This window comes from Gallus gallus, chromosome 2, assembly GCF_016699485.2.
Source record: "Gallus gallus isolate bGalGal1 chromosome 2, bGalGal1.mat.broiler.GRCg7b, whole genome shotgun sequence".
NCBI classification, from domain to species: domain Eukaryota; kingdom Metazoa; phylum Chordata; class Aves; order Galliformes; family Phasianidae; genus Gallus; species Gallus gallus.
This window is the reverse complement of record NC_052533.1, coordinates 84509861-84530026: the sequence shown is the minus strand read 5'-3', so window position 1 is coordinate 84530026 and position 20166 is coordinate 84509861. Positions and strand designations below refer to the sequence as shown.

General features: G+C 37.9%; 1 protein-coding gene across 2 annotated transcripts in view; it reads left to right on the top strand.

Annotated features, from left to right (window-relative positions):
* MOCOS (molybdenum cofactor sulfurase) overlaps positions 1-20166 on the top strand; it is a 213093-nt gene that overhangs the window by 97192 nt on the left and 95735 nt on the right. The window lies entirely within an intron of this gene.

The following is a 20166-nucleotide window of genomic DNA, read 5'->3' as shown; positions in this document are numbered from 1 at the left end:
TCAGACAGTTTGAGGAATCAACCTTATGATATAACTGTGTTTAAAATATAGCAAATATGGATTTTATTTCAGTTCTCTATGTGCAGGAAAATGTAAATTACCACATACTTCTGTCATGCAGGGTGTACTGAATAAGTTCTCGTTTAATCTCCCTTCCTGCCTGATGAACACAAATGCTTGGCAATCAGAACTGTGAGTCGAAGATAAGGGAAGATTTCTTATCCTAGCCTGGTTTATTTAAATTATGAGCTAAAGAGGGGAACGTGAATTTTGAAGAGATCATTTTGTACTTAATGAAGCAGTTTTAACAGCCAACGAGATCTACCTTTAGCTACTTAAATGGCTACAGGAATGTTAAAAATTTATATGACCATAAGAATTCTCAGCAGAACATCTTATTTAAGTAAACTTTTCTTATCTCTGCTGCTTTCTCCAGTTAAAGATTAATAATCCATTAATTTAAGATTTCTGGCACATTTTTTTTTTCCCCAGGTAGGTGAGGAATGTAACAAGCCCAGCCATAGTTAAATACTGAGTGGGGCTCATTCTTAATCCGTAGAGTGGCATGTCAAAAAGGTGTAAAAGCACTTGGCAGGGCTGCCAAATTAGCTCCTGTGTGGGTGTCCTGAAGAGGGAGGAGGATGAGCACTGTTCTCTTTCTGTAGTTATGTCCACTAATGATACTGACAACACATTTTTAAGGTGCAAATGATGTGTACAGGATGAAAAACCATATACACACAGACGAGAACAAGATTGTAGCCCTACTGATTTCCTTCATGGAATTACTGTCTAAATAATAAAGCACGTGGATGGATGCAACACGTTGCATGATGGGCATTTTTCCCTTAAATTGTACCTCTTCTTCAGCACCTACTTAAGATAGCAGCTTTGGTTAACATCCAAGGTAACAAGGACATTGGCACCAGTGCCTACTGACAACAGGAGGAAATAAAAATGGGAGCCTCTTCTCCTCTTCACCTTTTCTCTGAGCTGTGCTGAGGTGTGTATTGGTTCCTGTTACCGGTTAAGTTTACAAAGCAGTGGGAGAACTTGATGCTACAGAAAACATTGGCGTATCAACTCAGGGAACCTGTCATAAGGTGACTAGGTGTAGAGCTCCTTGTTGTTCAAACAGGCTTTGAGTAGTACTGCCCTCAGAATAAGTAGTGTGATCCTTAACTCTTTCTGTGTTAATAGCTGATTGATCACATTGATAACTTTCCGGGCATTCACAGCTTTTTCTAATTGCTTATAGGAAACTATTTCTTACACTCTTTTCGTGCCAGTTCATTTCCATTTTAAAACCTAAATATGTGACAAGATCTCAAAGTTTTCATTAGGGAAAAGCTTGAAACACCCACTGTACCCACCTCCCTCATTTTAGCAGCAGAGGAGTAGCAGTGTTAAGCCTGTGGTGTAGGTTGCACGTGGTGGTGTAACTAGAAGCACTGAGCCAAATCCTTGCCCGTGGGACTCAAAAGACGTGGGAGCTGTTGTCACGACAGTCTGAAAATTTAGGTGAAGCAAGGCTCATCACTTGCAGTAACCTAATTTATTGCTCCAACTGCTACAGCTGGGAAATATACCTCTCCTTACAGAACTTGCCTTACAAGGTTTAGACGCCATTAAATCAGGCAGCTTTGGCTGGTAAGTTCTCCCCTGAAAATAAACAAACTCCCAGACACTGCCTTCTGCTTCATGTCCATTTCTCCTTAGGCAGAAAACAGAATTCTAACAAAGTTTAATTTCTAGGGAATAGTCTTATTGTAGTGATCAAATTCAGTTCTTAAATTTAAAACAAAGCATAGTGTAACTTCATTTGTACTGGAACATATACTTATCAATTACAATAGAGACTTTGTGGCTTCATATACCACAGTGATTAGACATCCCACAGTGAAATAATTACTAAATGCATTACAAATCTCCAGGAAAAAAAAGAAAGAAAGAAAGCAGTGACAGTACCATTTGTTTGTTTTCCATAGGGGAAAATATCTTTGACATCTGTTTCACTTTGCAGAAAATAAAGGAAAAAAATATTAAGACTTTCCTGACAGTCACTGTGTGACATTAACCTAAACAGCACAGGAGGAAAGTAAGATAATCTCATTTATAATGCATCTTTGAACAAATTCTAATTCTAAAAATAACTAGGAGAAAGAAGTACATTTAGCAGTATCATTTTAGAACTGTTTTATTTTTTGTTTTTCTTTTAATTTAGATCTACCCAGTCTAAGTGAACAGTGTCTAGATTAATGATTGATTTTTAGACAGCATCTTGCACTCAAAGCTGAACTTGATTTTGCAACCTCAGGCAATTAAAATTCAGTGAGGCATGATGTCTGTTGTGTTTTCTCTGTTTGTTTAATAATGTACCTATCTAGACAGCCACGAACGCATTTGAAGTTGCAGATCCCTGTTGGGTCTTCTTTCAGGCTCTCGGCAGATCCAAGAAGACAGTATTACCTTACACTATGTCCAACATTCTGTCATAGTATTTTCACTTTAATTACTTCCTCAATTGAGGGGAAAATAGTCAATGAAGTGATAAAACCTTGAATCCTTTTCACCCTGGCAATTTGATTACCATTTAAAATGAGGAATTCTTTATAACTGAAAAGTTCAAAGTTTGTCTTTTCCCTTTTAGCATTGCCTTACAGCACCATCATAAGAGAATAAGACCTTCTTGGCATATATGATATGCATCGATAATAATCCTGTTTGCAGAAACCTTGCATTGGTAGAAAATGTTGACATTCAGACTAAATACTAGTGACAGTTTTGTGGGCTTTTTTAAAATTACACTTTCATGATGTTCCTTGTAAGATTATCCCAGTGAAATGTTGACTCATTATTCTGTTTTCTCTCCATTGTTTTTTGTTTTGTTTTGCAATCCCCTGATTATATTTCACTCTTAAGAAAAGCTTTAAAGAATGCCCTGTATTTGCAGTGTGAGTTATGATAGTGCCAGTGTGCATAACAGTTGTATTATAAATATTTCTTCAGCCATTTGATAAAGACTCAAATTAAGAAAAAGAATTACTAGTCCAATTACAATTATATATAATTACACTATATTCAATTTAGTTTATCTCTAGCTTCCTCTTGCCACACTGTGTTTGTTGTTGAAGAATGAGAATTTAGCTGACTGTATTGGACGTAAATACAGATTTTTCTGTCCTTTATGACATATTTTGCTTAAGTTGAGACTGTTCTATCAGCGTATTTTCTCACCAGCAAATGATGCAGTTTAGCTGGTTCAACTTCAAAACCATCCTCATGTGAAGACTCCTTTTCTAGTTCAGAATCAATTTTCTGTCAGTTTCTGTTAGACTAGAGAGACTATTCACTTCTAACAATGCTACTTCCTTAATTATAAATTACCTATGCTGATGTAAGCATAGGTAATTTGCATTGACACAGTAAGAGAAATGTGTGTCTGATGGATTTTTTTTTTCTAACCCAGGAACTTTTCCAGGTATGCATGAAGTCTTCTAGAGAGCTGTGTGAGGACCAAATGTCTCCAGGAGGCATCAGTGCAAAAACTTATTTAGCATAAATATTAGCCATGGACTAATTGATATGTATCTGAACACCTCAGAAGGTGTAACAGCTAGAATAATGCTAGCTTGCTTTGTTTTCTTAGAGCAAGTATAAATTTATCCAGTATTTTCAAGAACTGCACCTACGCTGTCTTGTTTCAGAAGGAATTATCAACCCCTTTAAAAAAGAAAAGGAGAAAAAGTATCAAGTAAAGAAATGATTGTTTGTTTATTTTACATCTTACAAGCAAAGAAATGCTCTGTGGTGCCACATTGCTTCTTGCTGTGAAGTGCTCAACTGATGCCAACAAGAGCCCGTTATGTGGTCACATGCTTCTAAACATTACTGACCAACAGAGGTTAAGTACAGTACTGTCTGTATGGTAGATTACTTTTTTTTTTTTGACAGATTTCATTGTGTATCTTCTTCATATTGCTTTCAAATAGTCCCTTGGTACTTTAAAGCAATCTTGATGTGTTAAGCAGTCACGTTAGTTGTACTTTTCAGAGATGCTGAAACTAAATATTTTCTTTCTCTACTTACTTTAGAGAACTCTTGTTCTATTCCAGTTAAACTCTCTGTACAGCTTTGTATCTTAGATGTCCATAATATTGATTATCTGCAGTTCTTTATTGTAGTACACAGTCTGGTGGTGTACTTTGACTCCACTAAGGAGTAATAACCTACAACTACAGGACATTCCTAGGATTTGAGACATCTGTATTATCTTTCTTCTACAAGTTACATAAACTTCTTATTTGTTTGAGTTTAGGACGTGTCTTTACTACTTAACATTGTTTTTGAAAGTGGCTGTGGATTTTATTTCCTCCACCAGTGTTAAATTCTGAAATCCACCGTTGCTTCCATTTGGCAGAAGATTAGCTATTTCCAGCACCTGAAAAAGAAACCTGCAGTATCCCAGAACAAAGACCCCAGCATTCTCCTGTCTAGGCTTCAGTTCGCCTTCATTGAATGGAAGGATAATATTCATCTGCTTGATGAGGTCATTGCAAAAACTTCAGGAAGAGCTTTATGAAAATTTATTTCCAGCTAGTGACTGAGGAAAACATGCAGATGAAGATGAGAAACTTATGGTTGCATTTAGGCTAATGGATACTGCATGTATTTCATTATCATTTCTTTATAGGAATGTTCCTATAAGGATGAAAGGTATTAATTTAGAAGCTGTCACCTGCTGTCAGCAGCAGTGAGTTGGCCCTGTGCAGGGTAGCCCAGGGGAGCCGCCCAAGCTGAATGCTTGGCTTCGGAACATGAGCTGTGGTTTGGAAGGTGTCCAGTCTGGTCTAACCAGGATAAACATTAAGCACATGTACCTCACAAGTACATAGGAAAGAAATTTCAAGTAATTTAAGTCACATCTCTTCATATCAGTGGATGGTTTGTGAGGACTGAGTTTGACTGTAACTCTAAACTAAGCCAACTGTCACATATTTCCCCTTAAGCACAGAAGGAAGTCAAGATGACTTCCTTTATATTAATGAAAACCTTATTTATTTAGAAATAATAGCTTTTTTTTTTTTTTTTTTTTTTTTGAGGAAAAACGACAAGCAAAGGCAACAAAGCAATTTCTCACTGATACTCCATAAGGACAGCCCATGGTGGGAACTGTCACATGGGCTCCTGCCAGTCCCTTGGGCACCATCCCTCTCTTGATACCCATGATATGAGCTGAACCAGGCAGCATGCTGCTCTTCTGCTGAAGAGTTTAGAGGGGAAGACATACGAGGAGTAGCTGAAGTCCCTGGGTTGGCTCAGCCCAGAGCGGAGGAGTTGAGGGTAAGCCTCAAGGTGGCTGCAGCTCCTCACAGGGAGGGGAGGGGCAGCGCTGAGCTCTGCTTTCTGTGACAGCAACAAGGCCCGAGGGAACAGCATGGAGCTGTGTCAGGGGAGGGGCAGCTGGGGGTTAGGGAAAGGGGCTGCATCAGAGGATGTTTGGGCACTGGAACAGCCTCCCCAGGGCAGTGGGCATGGCATAGAGCTTCTGGGATTCAAGAAGCATCTGGACAATGCTCTCAAGACATATGGTCTCATTTTGGGGTGATCCTGTGTGGAGCCTGGAGTTGGAATCAGTGGTCCTTACCCTTTCAGCTTGGGATATTCTGTGACTCTATGATTCTGTTGATTCTGTCTCATCCTACTAGTGCAAACACTACATGGTTAAAACTACCAACTGATACAGGGAGGAAGCGAGTGCTGTAGAGCTTTCTGCTGCTAAGAGGGGTGTCACTCAGATTCAGAGGCTCTGAGGCTCAACCTTAAGTCTGTACGCGCACTCTTTAGACCTGGGACTAGTGCTTCTTGAGTCATTTTTTGCCAGCATCTCTGTGGCTAAGCAATATCTGTCAACGTGGATAATAGGTATTATCTTCCATCCATTCACACATTTGCATTTGTTATTATGGTGACATAAGGTGGTAAAAAATGCTGATTCTTTTTCGCATCGCTTAAAATTTTCCAAGCTTTTTCTGATGATGGATGTGCCAATACAGGATGATATACCTCTTGAAAATCTTCCACTTACCTCACTAATGTATTCTGTTTTTCTCAGAGGAGCCTTTGAAATGGTTCCAGTGAGTTTGAACACCAGAATTTCAATTGATGATATGATAGCTAATTGAACAAAGGCATTAGTCAAGTTTTATTAAACACTTTATCTGCAGAACTGAATTCCAATAACAAATGTAGCTTTAAAAACTTTAGTAAATGCAAATCTGCATTAGGAAAAATCTTGACAATGTTTTATCAGGTGTATTCTGTTTTTTTGTTTGTTTGTTTGTTTTTTGTTTTTGTTTTTTTTTTAAAGGGCAATATTAGACACAAAATATCCTTAAATGATCAAGTTTGCTTGTCTGTAGCCAAGATCTGCTAGAAAGCAGAACACGTGCTTGTTACTAAAACATAGAAGGTCAATTATTTTAAGAAGTTAGAACTCAAAAAGAATTAGAGGTTTTTGCTGTTGTTGCGTTTGTTTGTTTTACATTCCAGACATAGTGACAAGATGTGAGTAATAGATATGTCTATAGGCTTATACTAATGTAATGGTGTTTTAGAGTTGTTCCTACAAGAATGGCAGAACTCAGTGGGTTACGTGTATTTTATGTCTCTGTTGAGCTCTATGTGCTTTAAGTATTTAGTTTGTTTTCACAAGAACTTGTGGAGAGTTGTGCTTTTTAATCAGAGGGTAGAATTGAGTCTCTGAAGAATATTTGACTTTTGCAGGATGAAATTACAACACATTAATGAACTGAAATGCTCTGAGATAGATTGGCAGAATGCTACTCTGTAGTGAAAACTTAAACCAAGCCAATCCTTATGTGCAGTTTTGACTTTGTCTGAATTTCCATCATGTTGCAATTTGAAAACAGTATTCCAAAATGAACTGTCTTTCTCTACTTTTTCTAGATGATTTAAAATCACTCCTTGCATCAAGACTAGAACCAGCATTAAAACATTTTAACCTTTATAAGTACAAAATGAATGAGCATATTCTTTATTGTTTCTCTCTATGCCTGCTCATTTCTTGATCAGGACATGCAGCAATCAGTTATGATTGCTTAGTTGTCAGGGGCAACATGTGGAAAACCACACATTTCTACTCAAATCTGAGGTGATAAGGAGAAGCACTGAGCTTGGCTGGCACATGGCTCATCACTGCAAACTTGCATACCCATCACAGAATACACCCCGTGTCCTGCTATGGGGCTCACAAACCTACACACAAACACTCAACAGGGATACCCTGAGAGGGGAGAATTTCTTTGACCAAAGTCTGAGATGAAAGTAAATGCGTTTTGTGACTACAAAGAAGGGGGGAAAATGAGAAGTCAGGACAGCTAAGACTTACTTTGCAATACCCTGAGCAATCCATGGCATCCAAAGTTTTTTTTTTTTGTTTTTTGGTTGTTTTTTTTTTGGCTGCCTAAGATCTCAGTTTTCCATCTTCTGTGTGTGTGAACACTTTTAAAAGGAAGAAATCTTTTCAGAAATTATATTAGAAAAAACAAATAACTTTCTTTTTTTCTCATATGGCTAAGTTGCCCTATTTATGCAAGTTTTTTAGTTTATCTTTTGGATTTCTCATTAGCTTTACAATATGTCTAGATCATTTAATTGTTATATTTCAGCTTGTAGATGACATAAGATTTAAGAGCTATTGCTGGTTTCTAGCAACTTGTCGCTACATTTTGCCTGAAGCTGCTTTTGTATAATATAATCTTCCCATAGTTAGCATTCAGGATGCTCTGCAGAGCCTCTTAAGAAGACTTAAATGCTAAATAACTGTCACATAGCAAGTCTTAGTATTATTGCACTAAATTACATTGCAAGCAGCGTGATAAACAACATCATAATACTTTGACACATTCATCATTAATTATAACTGAAATCTAATCTCAACTGAGTTTTTTCAGTAATTGTATTCAGTAAGGCAAACATTTACATATGTGGGGAAGGGAGGGTGAAGGAAAGTCGTCTTCCGAAGCATAGCTGATATATCAAAACAGTGTATGGCCTGACAAGTCTTGCTAGGTTTTATATGAGCTTTTCTACATGCACAAAGAATTAAAGAATCTGATTTATATTTAAAATTCTGTGAATAGTTGTACTGGAAAAAGAAAACATTGCAGTGACCCACTGATTATGTCATTTTAGGGTAGGAAGCAGGACTTTCATATGACATAACAGGCTTTTGCTCTCTGGGATAGAAAACTAGTGTTGAATTAAAATCAGATATTCTTCTGACCACTAAAATACTGAGTGGTTGGTGTTTTAGGCTTTATACTGTAATACATATATCTAATGTGCTCTCTGTATTTCCCAATAAGCTGTGTACTATGTGAATGACAACTCCAGCTGCCTTTCTCTCCAAATTCATACTTGGTTTCTACTGCAACACTTCATGCTGTCAAGGAGTTCCCATTCCATCAAGGCAGTCTGTTTTATGGGGAAATGTGAGTACCTAGCAGTTTATGCGGGCTAGACATGTTGCATGCCCATTTATTACCCAGTTGTGACACAGTGTTATGGTGACCTTATGGCCAGTCAGAACCTACATCAACTCAGTGCATGGTGTTTTATTTTATTCTTTTCTTTTTTCCTTTGTTTTCTATCTTCCTAAAAATGTTTTTGCAAAGCACTTAATTACTTACATAGTTCTAAGCACACTTTCAAGTGCAGTGATACTTCCTCTGTGTGTTGTTAGGAATTCCTTGCATGCAGAGCTACCTGATTTCTTCCATATTTAGTTATCTCCAGTGGTTAGCAAGTCTCAGGAGACACTGTTATATTTGGAGCAAGCTTGGTCTTCTATTGGATATTTCTTATATGAGTCTTCCTATTATTGTACAAGCTGCAGTTAGCTGGCTGCGTGTCCTTGAAAAACCTGTGCGTTGCACCTGAAGCATCCAAGCAGTGGAGTGTTTTCATTTCAGTGCTGGTTAGTTGTAGGTTGGTAAATAAACTAAGAGGAACTCTTCTCTGGTGGGCTCTTTATAGACACCATAGGTTTTTGTCAGTAGCGTTTATGCAATTCTGTGCAACTTTTGTGCTGTCATTTTGTCTTAGACTTGCTGTTGTGCTCTTCACAGCATATAAACTCTAAATATTTCCAGCGAGGAAATACATTAGAGGATTACACACTCATCAAAAGCTGAATTGTAAAAGTGCTTTTATTGATAAGAAAGAATAGCTGATATGCTATATTGGTACATGTTGCCTTTTTCAAATGAGTATTTTGCATTAAAATGTCACTGTACAGTTTTTTCTTGACAATTCTTTTCTGTCTCATATGATTGAGGTAGTGAGATTTTTTTTTTCAGTTTTACATGATAAAAACAGTCATGGGGGTGGGTATTTTTATTGTGTTAACATCATTTTATAAAATCATACAGCTGTCGAGATCAGCTTTTATTTCCATGACAATTAATCTAAATAAAATTATCTTTTTGTTCCTCACCACCCTCACCTCATTACTGGAAGCATATGGAACTAGTTGATAAATCATACTGTCAGGCTGGTACAGAATACTTGCGAATTTATAGGAGAAGAAAGCTGCTAGTAAGTGCATTGCTTCTGCTCTTGTCATTGTAGTCACAGGCTCTGTACAAGTAGTGTTGCACAAGACAGTGCCACCTTAATGCATAGTCAGTAGGAACAGACTTGGTCACAAGAAAGTCTTCAAGAAAGATGACTCCTAAGTTTTAAGATGTTCCCAAAGTTAGAAGCTTCGGTATCTACGTAATTTCATTTGCACTTTAGTAAAGTGACGGGAGTTGTATTTCAGCATTTCCATTTACTGGATTCTTAGGAGTGGCAAGAGCCTTCTGGGTGATGGTATCAGTTTGCTGACAAAAACACTCAGTGTAATCTCTTCTGTAATACTGATCCTGTATGTTAGACATTTGGCACGGGGGCAGGAGGGCATGTTGTCATTTTGTTCCTACTAATCCTGTTGGGAAACTGTTCTGTAATCTCATTTTGAACACAAAACTTCTAATGTGCAGTCTTTATTATGCTTTTGCAGTCTGCTTTATGCCGTGGTCAGTGTGATCATTTATCTGCATTTTATCCTATAGCTTAAATTGCTCTATTTTCTCCCTGGTTATTACTCACCTGTTCTATTTTTGATGTACTGAGAGCAATTCTGCCTAGATTTGAGCTTCCATACTAAACGAACTGAACACTTTTATAAGATGGTCTGTCCTTTTCTCTGATCATACAAAGTATGCCACAGAAAATTGCATCAGATTTTCATTGACTGAGCTAGCATTTTTCTATCTGTAAATCCTAGCATGTTTTTGTGACTGTGATGCTGGTGGCTGATAGCTAATCTGATCAACTATTAAGTATGTTGCTTTAGATGACAATCCTCCCACGGCAGAAGTTAATGTCAATAGTCCTTAACTTTATAATGGTTTATGCATAGTATTATAAATACAGTACATTACAGCACATTGGATATTTCATCGTTTCTATTTTTAGGGTTTTCAAAAAGACCTATTCCTTCTGTGTACAGCATACAGCCCCCTCTTCTGCTCTCACTATTTCCAGATTTCATTTCACTAGCCTGTTTTATGCTCACATTACGACTACCTTTTTGCCAAGGTCATAACTACTAACAGAGACACTTGTCCCATACCAAGTCCTTGAAGAACTAAACAAGTAACCTTTTCCCCTTTTAGCACAATTTCTTAACCTACTGTAGCATTCTTCCAATAATCCTTATTCTGTAATAGATTCTCATGTGGCACTAGAAGTAGTGCTTTGCTGAAATACAGATAATTTGGTTCTTTTGCATTTCCTTTGCCCAGAAAAACAGTGTGCTCTGCAAAAGGCAGCCTCTCTGGGCTGTATTTTCCATTGGCAATGTTTATGGTGATCCATGGTGGAACCTGCTTTTATTTATTTATTTAATTGTTGTTTGCATCAGAATTCGTTTTCAAAATGTACATAACACATTGTTACCTGGATCACTCATGTTTCCCTTGCTTTAACAGAAATACTGTATTTAATGTTTTTTTTTATGTGAGAGTTGACAAATTTGTTTACTGGTGTGTGTTGCTGAGAAAACTTGAGAGTTTTTAATGTCAATTTCATACTATTCTGGGACATAGTTTATCTGTCTTCCTCTGCTGAAGTACATTAAAGCCTTTGAGGCTAGTTTCCACACCAGTTGCAATAACTTCAATTTTCACACTTTCTACACACTTTCAGCCATGAGTCACCCTATCCTGACCTCTGTTTTTCTTAAAAGTCCTTTTTTTCTTATAAAAGAGTCCTTAAAAACTAAAGACAAGTAGTATTTATTTGATTTTCAGGCCCTTTTTCCTCTCCCACCTCTTTGCTCATTGAATAATTCTTTTTTTATTATTTTTGTTTATATTCTTATATTATACATGCTACATATTATGTATATTTTCCTTTTAAGTAAATAATGGTTTGTTGTGCAGTTTAATTTACTTTGTCAGAGTCTAATACAGCTTGGCTCTTGGGAATTCTCACTTCATCCTTGTGATTTCTGTCTTTCCAAAAGTAGCCTCCTTTTTTTAGCACTCTTTCTCGTTTCCTATCAGCTTTTATAAGCAGTGCTAAAATCTTAAGACCTTTTTTTAGTGCAGGTTGTTTCTGGAGGTTTTCTCTAGAAGCTTTTCTCTCCCTTTTCCAGTTTTTTGGGATGCAAATTACATGTGTTTTTGAACTTGGACTTCAGGTACCTTTAGGTCTTCTCTGTATTTGTGTCCCCAGTGTCTTCAGTCCAGTTTTCCTGACCAAGTAATCTGATGAATGTTTCAATTTGCCTCTTTCAAGCTGAAAACCTTGTTTTGGGTTGCTTATCTGTCTATGCCACTTAAACTTACTTACTTAAAGTTCTTCAGATCAGAGTGTCCTTCAGTTAAAGTCTTCTATAATATGCTGTATAACTACTCACAAAAGCCAAATTACAGGTAATTATTTTATGTGCACTTAGTTTTGTTTGCTGTTGTTTCTGAAGTTAAGGATTGAACTCAACATATTTTCTCATCTTGTGTTTTCTAAATTATGTGTAGGAAGTGAAGGTAGTATGTACTTCTGTGAGAGGAAAGTATCTGATGTTATCCAAAACCCTTTTTCCTGTAGGAGGATCTCAACAACTGGTTTTGTTTATTTGAATCATCTCACCATGGATACTTCAGTTCAAACCAATTCTGTTGTTTTCACCATCTCTTTCCTCTTTCTATTCTGTCTTTTCTAACTTGACTATTTGACTGCCATATACTTGTCGCAATGCTCAAAAGTGGAAAAGCTTAGAAAGGCTTCTGTGTATTACAGTAGTTCTGAGCTCCTGAAGGGTGAAGATAGCTGTGTAGGTTTTGCAGTAAAGCATTTGACTGCAGGACGCCCCGGGTTGTTGTAGTGTGTCTTTCTACCAATATTTCTTCTTCAAGTATGAGAGTGGGAGAGGAAGGGTATGTTTTTTTCTCCTGGAAAATCTCAGTTGTCTGCACCTCCAATAACTAAAAGGGCTGGAGGCACACCTTGGAATGCCTTATTAGCTGAAGTAGCCCTTGTATTTCTTTGCATTCTTCTCGGGCAATTTTACTGCAGTCATAAAGGTCTCAACATGCAAACTAGCTATCAAATCTCCTTCCGAATCCAAGTTGTTTGATAGCAGTAATTTAATAAGGCCAATCCTATCAATATGCCAGCCTTTCTCGGTACACAAGGTGTTGATGGTACATATATCATACGTTAAACTTAATGTAGGTGCTTAGCGCTTGTTACTGCTCCTTACACCTGGTTGCCATAAACCACCAGCTACAATCACATGTGCACAATGGCATCAGAAGGAAAAGATAACAGTGGTAACACTGTGTTCTTCCTGTCAACACATGCATGAAGGCTTCTAGCATCCACTTAATACTCTTTTCAGTTTATAAAGAAAGAAAATGAATTCTCACTTCTCAGTCTGAATTCTCTTCTCTAGTTCCCAGCAGCAAAATACCTGGACCTGAAGGTTTGTCATGGTAATTTACAGAAATAAAGTGTTCCAGTTCACTTCTGTAAGTGGTGGAAAGAAGTCTTGTGCATTGCAGTAAGCCCTGCTCTGAGGCACAGACCTTTCTGTAGGACTGAGCCCACACACTGGAAAGCAGTCACAGGGATTTTTCTCTGTTATCTAGAGATAAGTTACTACTCCATTATCTGAGGTCATTGATCTGAGTCTGCCTCACTGTCACACGTGGTTAGACAGCTGTATTGTTACATGTGGATCCTTAAGAATGAAATCCTGTTCAAGTGAAGTCTTTTTTGTCTGCCTAATTTTAAATTGATTCGTCTCTAATAGTTCATTACAGTGTTATTCTTTGTCATTAAGTGTACCTGAAAAATGACAGATTGCATCTCTGTCTTCATTAGGAAATAAACAAATCTGTTTATACTGAATATGGACAGTGATTACAGCTGGTCAGATTATTGCCTATGAAAAATTTATCTCCAGAATGTCTTTCATCCTTCCTTTCCTTCTAGGAAGAAAATCAAAGAAAGGTTTTGAATTTTTATTAATGATTCATTACTCATAATTTATCAGTGAACAGTTTATGCAAATACACTTTGCAAATTGCTCACTTTAACTGTAACTTGGGGTAATGTCTGGATCTTACCTTCCCATGGGAAGCAGAGGTATGAATATTTGGATGATAGATATTTAATCATGTGAGAATAACGCATATCAAATGTTAAATGCCCAGATACAGAAATGATTTGCAAGAAACCTGCTCGCAGTGAATTGCACCTTACTGGAGTTCTTGTTGACATTAAATTATGATTTAAGATGAATGAGTAAATTGTGCAAGCTAGCTAGCTGAGAGCTGAACATACTATTATTTGAGGCCAGTGAACCAGCAGGGCTCCTGTTCCCAGAGACTGACTTTTATGTTTAACATACACTAAGGAAATGTCCCTTTCTGTGGTGTTTTATATACCTTAAGGTAATACTGTGTTTGCACAGTGGAATTTTAAAAAGAAAGACTATTTTGTTTCCTCCACCTCTGTCAATTCAAAGAAGTCACATTGCCCTGTCTTGCAAGGTTGGAAGGGAATCTTTGCCTAATGACAAACGTATTTTAGGACTTCTTGTAGCTGATTGATCTTGTGTGGAGAAAAAAATAAAGGAGTTTTATTATTCTGTGGAGGGTTCATGTAAGGCTTGGTTGGGGAGGATGTTAGCCCTGAGATGCAACTTCTAAGCTGTTGCACGGTTTAAATGCTTTTTGGCTACAGTTTTTGTTTAAATAATTCCTTTTAAAAAAATATTGCAAACCATTAGTTGTAAAAAATAGTAGGAGAAAGCTAGTTTTATAATAAAATTTGCATACAGCTGAACATAATTGTGATGCAGTGTTCTCGGAAGTGTAATTTTTACTCAAAGGGAAAGCCCTGAGGAACTGATAGTCTGTAAAATCAGAAGATGTCATTCAGACTGACTTGAGTAATAGACTGAAGGATTGCTAATCTGTCTGTGCAAAATGGAAGATATTTTGGATTCAGATGGAGATCAAAGTTCCCAGTTAGGCATAGTGTATAAAATGCAGAGACATTGAAAAATAAAAATGGATTGATTTATTCATTCCATCTCCTACTCCACAAAGGGCAGTTGTTCAGGCCCTGGGTAAGCATTCTCCATTCATCGTGTGAGAAACAGTCATTGCACATGAACGTGTAATGTGCTTCTAACTGAGGTAAAAATGACCTGCTGAAGTGGTGAGAGCAGGTGTCCTATTCAGGAGTCTGTAATTTATTACTGCCCTCCTGGCATTTAAATTCCTGTCTGCCTGCAGCGCGCTCCTGTGTAGGCAGTTACACAGAAGTTGAATTCTTACAAAAGCTTAGTGATAGCATACTTGCCCATTACAGTGGTCTGTCTCCCAGTTTTATTTACTCACCTCAGCAGCATCCACTATATAAAACAAAGATATTCACTCCGAAGGGAGCATTACACCAAAGGGTAGGAGCCTGGGGATCAGATCCTGTTTAGATGTTGTTTGCAGAGGAGCAGAAAGGCTGCAGCTGGATTGTTGGTCTCAAGTGATGCTGTGGTAACATTCTGTTGTTGCTGTTTGCATAGCCGGGGTTCTTCCTGGCTAAGAAAGTAACTAACTGGCAAATTGCTAGCAGTGGATGGAATCAGCTGTGAGGAGTTAAAGCCAGAGCAAAGGGAGCCTGTCCACTAGAGAGATGCAAACAGCCCAGAAACATACCTGAGAACTGTGTCTCAGTGGGAGAACAGGGCCCTAAAGGGGCCTGGTAAAGATGTGTTTTAAGTTCAAGAAAAGCAAAACAAATAGAGCTCCTTTTGCAAGCATTGGTTTTTGATGTCGGGAAGCAGTGAGACCAATTAAGATCTGTTCCCCTGCTAAAATCAGAGATGGCAATTAATAACGTAAAAAGGTGGATGTGATGGAAACTAGTCTGTTCCTACAGCTGTGAACCTGACACTGTATACCCTTGGTGCTATTGTAATTCCAGCAGAAGTTAATTTATAACAAACCGGTGTATTTCTATAAGGTGTAAAAATGAAATTTACTGAGACGATTGTTTCACGTGGAGGTGACATGGAATATCTCTCAGAGGTGAGAAACAGGATCTGAATGAACTACTTCTAAATGCATGCCAAGAACCTCTCAGTATTGTTGTACTTTTTAATTAGATGAAAATAAATGAATTGAAAAGATGAAAGGAACTTGTGTAACATCTCACTTCAAAGGACAGTTCCACTCTTGAGGAGTATTTAAAAAAAAAGAAAGAAAGAAAGAAAGGAAAAGCAGCTTATTCAAGAAATGAGCTTTTTCTTCCTGTGGATTTGCCTTCATTTTTACCTGCCTCAGAAACTAAGAGATGACTTTTGCCCATCTCACCTAAATGGAGGCATTGCCCTGGTGTAAGGAAGAGTGGAGCTTGACTGACAGCAGTGTTCGCTCTGCACACTAGGCTTTGTATTGACTGAGCAATGCTCTCAGATGAGCTGGATTATTTTTGACCTTGTGGAGGAATTTTTTATCAAAGTTTCAAAGCTCTGGGCTGTACTCTGGCCAGAGAAATTAATGTGCAGTGGCTCTGTGTCTGGATTTACTTTGGGTAAATGGGGAGAGGAAAAAAAAAAAAAGCAGCAGCTGAATGTCTCATCTGCCTGCTGGGCAAGTCAGCCTTCCCAGAAAGCAGAGGCCAGTGCTCCCACCCAGAAGTATGGGCTGTGTATACTGCCCATAGACAGAATAACGTGTTACTTAAGATATTTAACAACCTTAGCAGTGGCCAATTGGTCTTGAAGCCTTTTAGACCCTTTACTTAAGTCAGTGCCTTCCAACTCTGGAGTTATATTTCTTTCTTAGGCCAAATTTTACTTCTCTCTTTAAACAGGAATTGTTTGTTTTGTCTGTGTGTGCTTTACTTCTAATCATATGTGTCCATGGCATGTGTTTTCATATTTAAATGCAAAAGTGACCTGGCTAAGAGAAGATGAGTTTAAACTGTCCAGGAAGATTGCTGTTTCTTTTGTGGATTCTGTTGCCCTGAAGTTTAGAAAATAACATTTGTATGCAGAGGCTGAACAGAAGTATTATGACAACCATTTGACAGTATTAAAAGAAAAACTAGCCCTCTCCAGTCCTAAAGAGCTCGTGATAGTGGGACCTGTAAGCAGTTTTATCTCATGGCTCAAAGGAAGAATCAGCACTTTTAGAAGCACGGGTCTTGTGTGTCTTGCAAAGGGAGAGCAGCTCATCAACTTCATAACTCCCTCATAAGATTTAGGCAGGCTGCTCTGTGTCTTTGTTATGCCGTGAGCTGTTAAGGAGTTTGCCAAATAGCAAGTTGATGTGAAATGCTATCAGGTTTTCACAAACACAATTAGCTAAGCAATTGAGCTCGTCCCAGCTGTGATTAAGTGGGATTAATTATAATAAGAACTAGCTAAGAGAGGTAAGCTTGATGTTTCCTGGGTTGATACTCTGCACTATTATCCTATGTAAGTATACTTTATATGTTGTCAGCTGCAGAGGCTTCATTACTTTAGGAAATGGCTGCTGGACCAGCATTAAAATGAGCTTCATCCTAAACTGATTGTTCCAACACTGGAACTGCCATTGAGTGGGAAAACAATTAGTTTGAAGCATCAATTACATCAGAAAGAAAAGCAGCCATTTAAGTCAATGTTTTGCAGTGTAAAGGAGCGTGTTTATCTTCAGTCCTAAATAGAGTTAAATATTCTGGGAAAGAGCTCTCTGTGTCCCAAGAGAGGAATAGCTACCCTTCATAGCATCATGGTTTGCTTTGGTAATGATTAAACTTCTATAGCTTTTAAGAACTCATGTACTGAATACCAGAATTTATAGATAATTCATGTAAACTTCTCAAGGAATAAAGCAAAATGATCAATTAAATAGCTGGAAATATGGAGGGGATGACAGCATTACATGAAGTTATGCATAGGATGTTCAGTAAATCTGGAGATTATACATAAGAATCAAGTGTAGTGGCAATGGTGTAAATACACACATTGTAGAAATGACAGAATACTAGTGCTTTCTTTGCCAGAAGAGAAAAGCTGGTAATGTAGAAATTGAATGGGCATCCAAATACAAGAATGAAATATTGCAAAATATTGTATCTGTATCTGAACTGTAAAAGAAGACTTGCCTGTATCTTTAAGCAAATATTTTTGGCATTGTATTTTAGCCCCCAGCATGAGTAGGATGTGGGGCTATTGGAGTGAGTCCAGAGGAGGGCCATGAAGGCAATCAAATGGCTGGAGCATCTCTCCTATGAGGAAAGGTTGAGGGAGTTGGATTTGTTTAGCTTGGAGAAGAGAAAGCTCTGGGAGACCTCATTGCATCCTTCTAGTACTTGAGGGAAGCTTATAAAAAACAGAAGGGGGAATGACATTTTACATGATCTAATAGTGATAGATCAAGGAGAAATGGCTTTAAATTAAAAGAGGGGAGATATTAGTTCAGATGTTAGGAAGATATTTTTTATACAGAGAGCAGTGACGTGCTGGCACAGGCTGCCCAGAGAAGCTGTGGATGCTCCATCCCTAAAGATGTCCAAGGTTGGGTTGGATAGGGCCGTGCGCAGCTTGAGCTGGCAGGTGGCAACTGTGCCCATGGCAGAGGGTTGGAGGTTGATGGCCTTTAAGGTTCCTTCCCACCTAAACCATTTTATGATTCTGTAATTACTTTTAATTATTTTATGGCTTCTGGTTCTTGTAATGGAGCTTCTAGCAGTCACTTCTTTTTGCATCTACTACCATAATGATTGCACTGCTCTGGATCATAATATTTGATGGGGGAAAAAAAAAAAAAAAAAACATGATTGTGCTTGCTTTATTTTTTCTGAACAGAAGGAAATTCCTCATCTCTGGACTACTTTAGTGAAAATCTTTAAGATCATAAAAACATTACCATGGTTCATGCATCTTCTGTTGCTTAGTGATGGATGAACTGCAGCTGTCTCCTGGGTTAATAATCACATCTAATGAACAGAAGTCCAGTTTTATCTTCCCTTTTTACTTTCCATGTGATCTGGGGGCCTTTGAAGATCTCTGCTGGCACCTTTGTAGCCTTTTCAAGTACTTTTCTATTCTGATGACTATTGTTGAGGGTTATGCCCTTCTTGATGGGCTCAGTGCCAGTCTCTCTACTCTGGTCTTCAAATCCCAGTACTTTAATTGCTTTGCTAGCCGTTGGCAATATTCGAGCAGGGCCAATAACTTCCCTCTTAAGTAGTCTTTCTGTGATCTCTGCTTGGCAACTGTGTGGGACCACTGTAATATTTCCCTCTGAATATGCAATTTTGCAACATTTTTCTACATTTAATTTTGAAACATCTCCTGTGTCTGCCTTCTCTCTTTCCTCTTCTTCTCTCATCATTCTCTTCTGGCTTTTTGGAAGTATTGCTTCCCTCTGATATTGATTGATGCCTTACAACTGAAAACCAGTGAGGTTAGGGAGCATAATATTTCGCTATTAATTATTATTAGACAAGATTCAAAAATCTAAGAAGGATTCTTTGGCCTGCATTGTGATGGAAAGTGTAAGCACAAATGATCCCTTTTGGACAATTCTGCCTTGCACCACTTCACTCTTATCATTTAATTTGTAATTATTTACTGTTTCTGTTATCTTTTGTCATAACTGAACATATGACCTTATAGAATTGAGACCAGCCACCAACTAGCCCTGCACAATACTCAGGTATTGCACTTTTATGGAACTTTACCAAAATATTTTTAGAAGCTTTATATATGTTCTTCAGCTCATTGTCCTGTCTGTGTAACTTGTCTTGTTTCCATTAGTAGATAACTATAGAAGAATGAAATAGAAGTATGAAAAATCACTGTTGAAGTGAGAGCTATTATGCTATTCTGTTGAGATTTATTTTATTAAAGAAAAAGTATTTGAAGTCTCAGTGTTTTGCACCTTTGAGCCTTTTCACAATACATATGTAATTGTGGCACCAAAAGCTTTCTATCTGCATTAAGAAAAGTGATACATCCAGGAAAAAAAAAAAATAGCCTTTTTTCTTGTGTAAAATATTTTTTACCCAAACGTGTCTCTGTTGTACTGGGTGATATTTAGCCGTGTTCAGTGTGGACATCATCAGCCCTGTCTGAGAAAGGTTTGAGGAGCACCATGCTACTGGGAAGGCTTTGTCCTCATGGTGAAAGCTTAGCTTTAAACTTGAGACATGGAGCTGTTGCTGGTGGGTTCATTTCCAGCCTTAACTGTTACAGCTGTGGAGCTCTTTCTTAGAGAAGTGCTGTGATCTCAGTTTCAGCCTTACACAGTAGTGAGTTCTGTATAGTTTAACCTTCCGTTGTCAGCATTATTCTGCTTGTGAAACAAGCTGAATGGTCACTCTTTAAACCTCTTTGTAAGCTGTGGACATATTTTGATGCCTGATATGACATCCCTTCCCTTCTGCCCACTCAAAATTCTCTTGGGCTCTCTTTCATGAATACACTCCTACCTTGGAGCTGCATCTTCTGAGTTGCAGGAATGGCTGCGGAAGTTCATCAAATCAAGCATTTTTGTCTCTGTTTCATGTTTACCCTTTGGTTGTGTATGC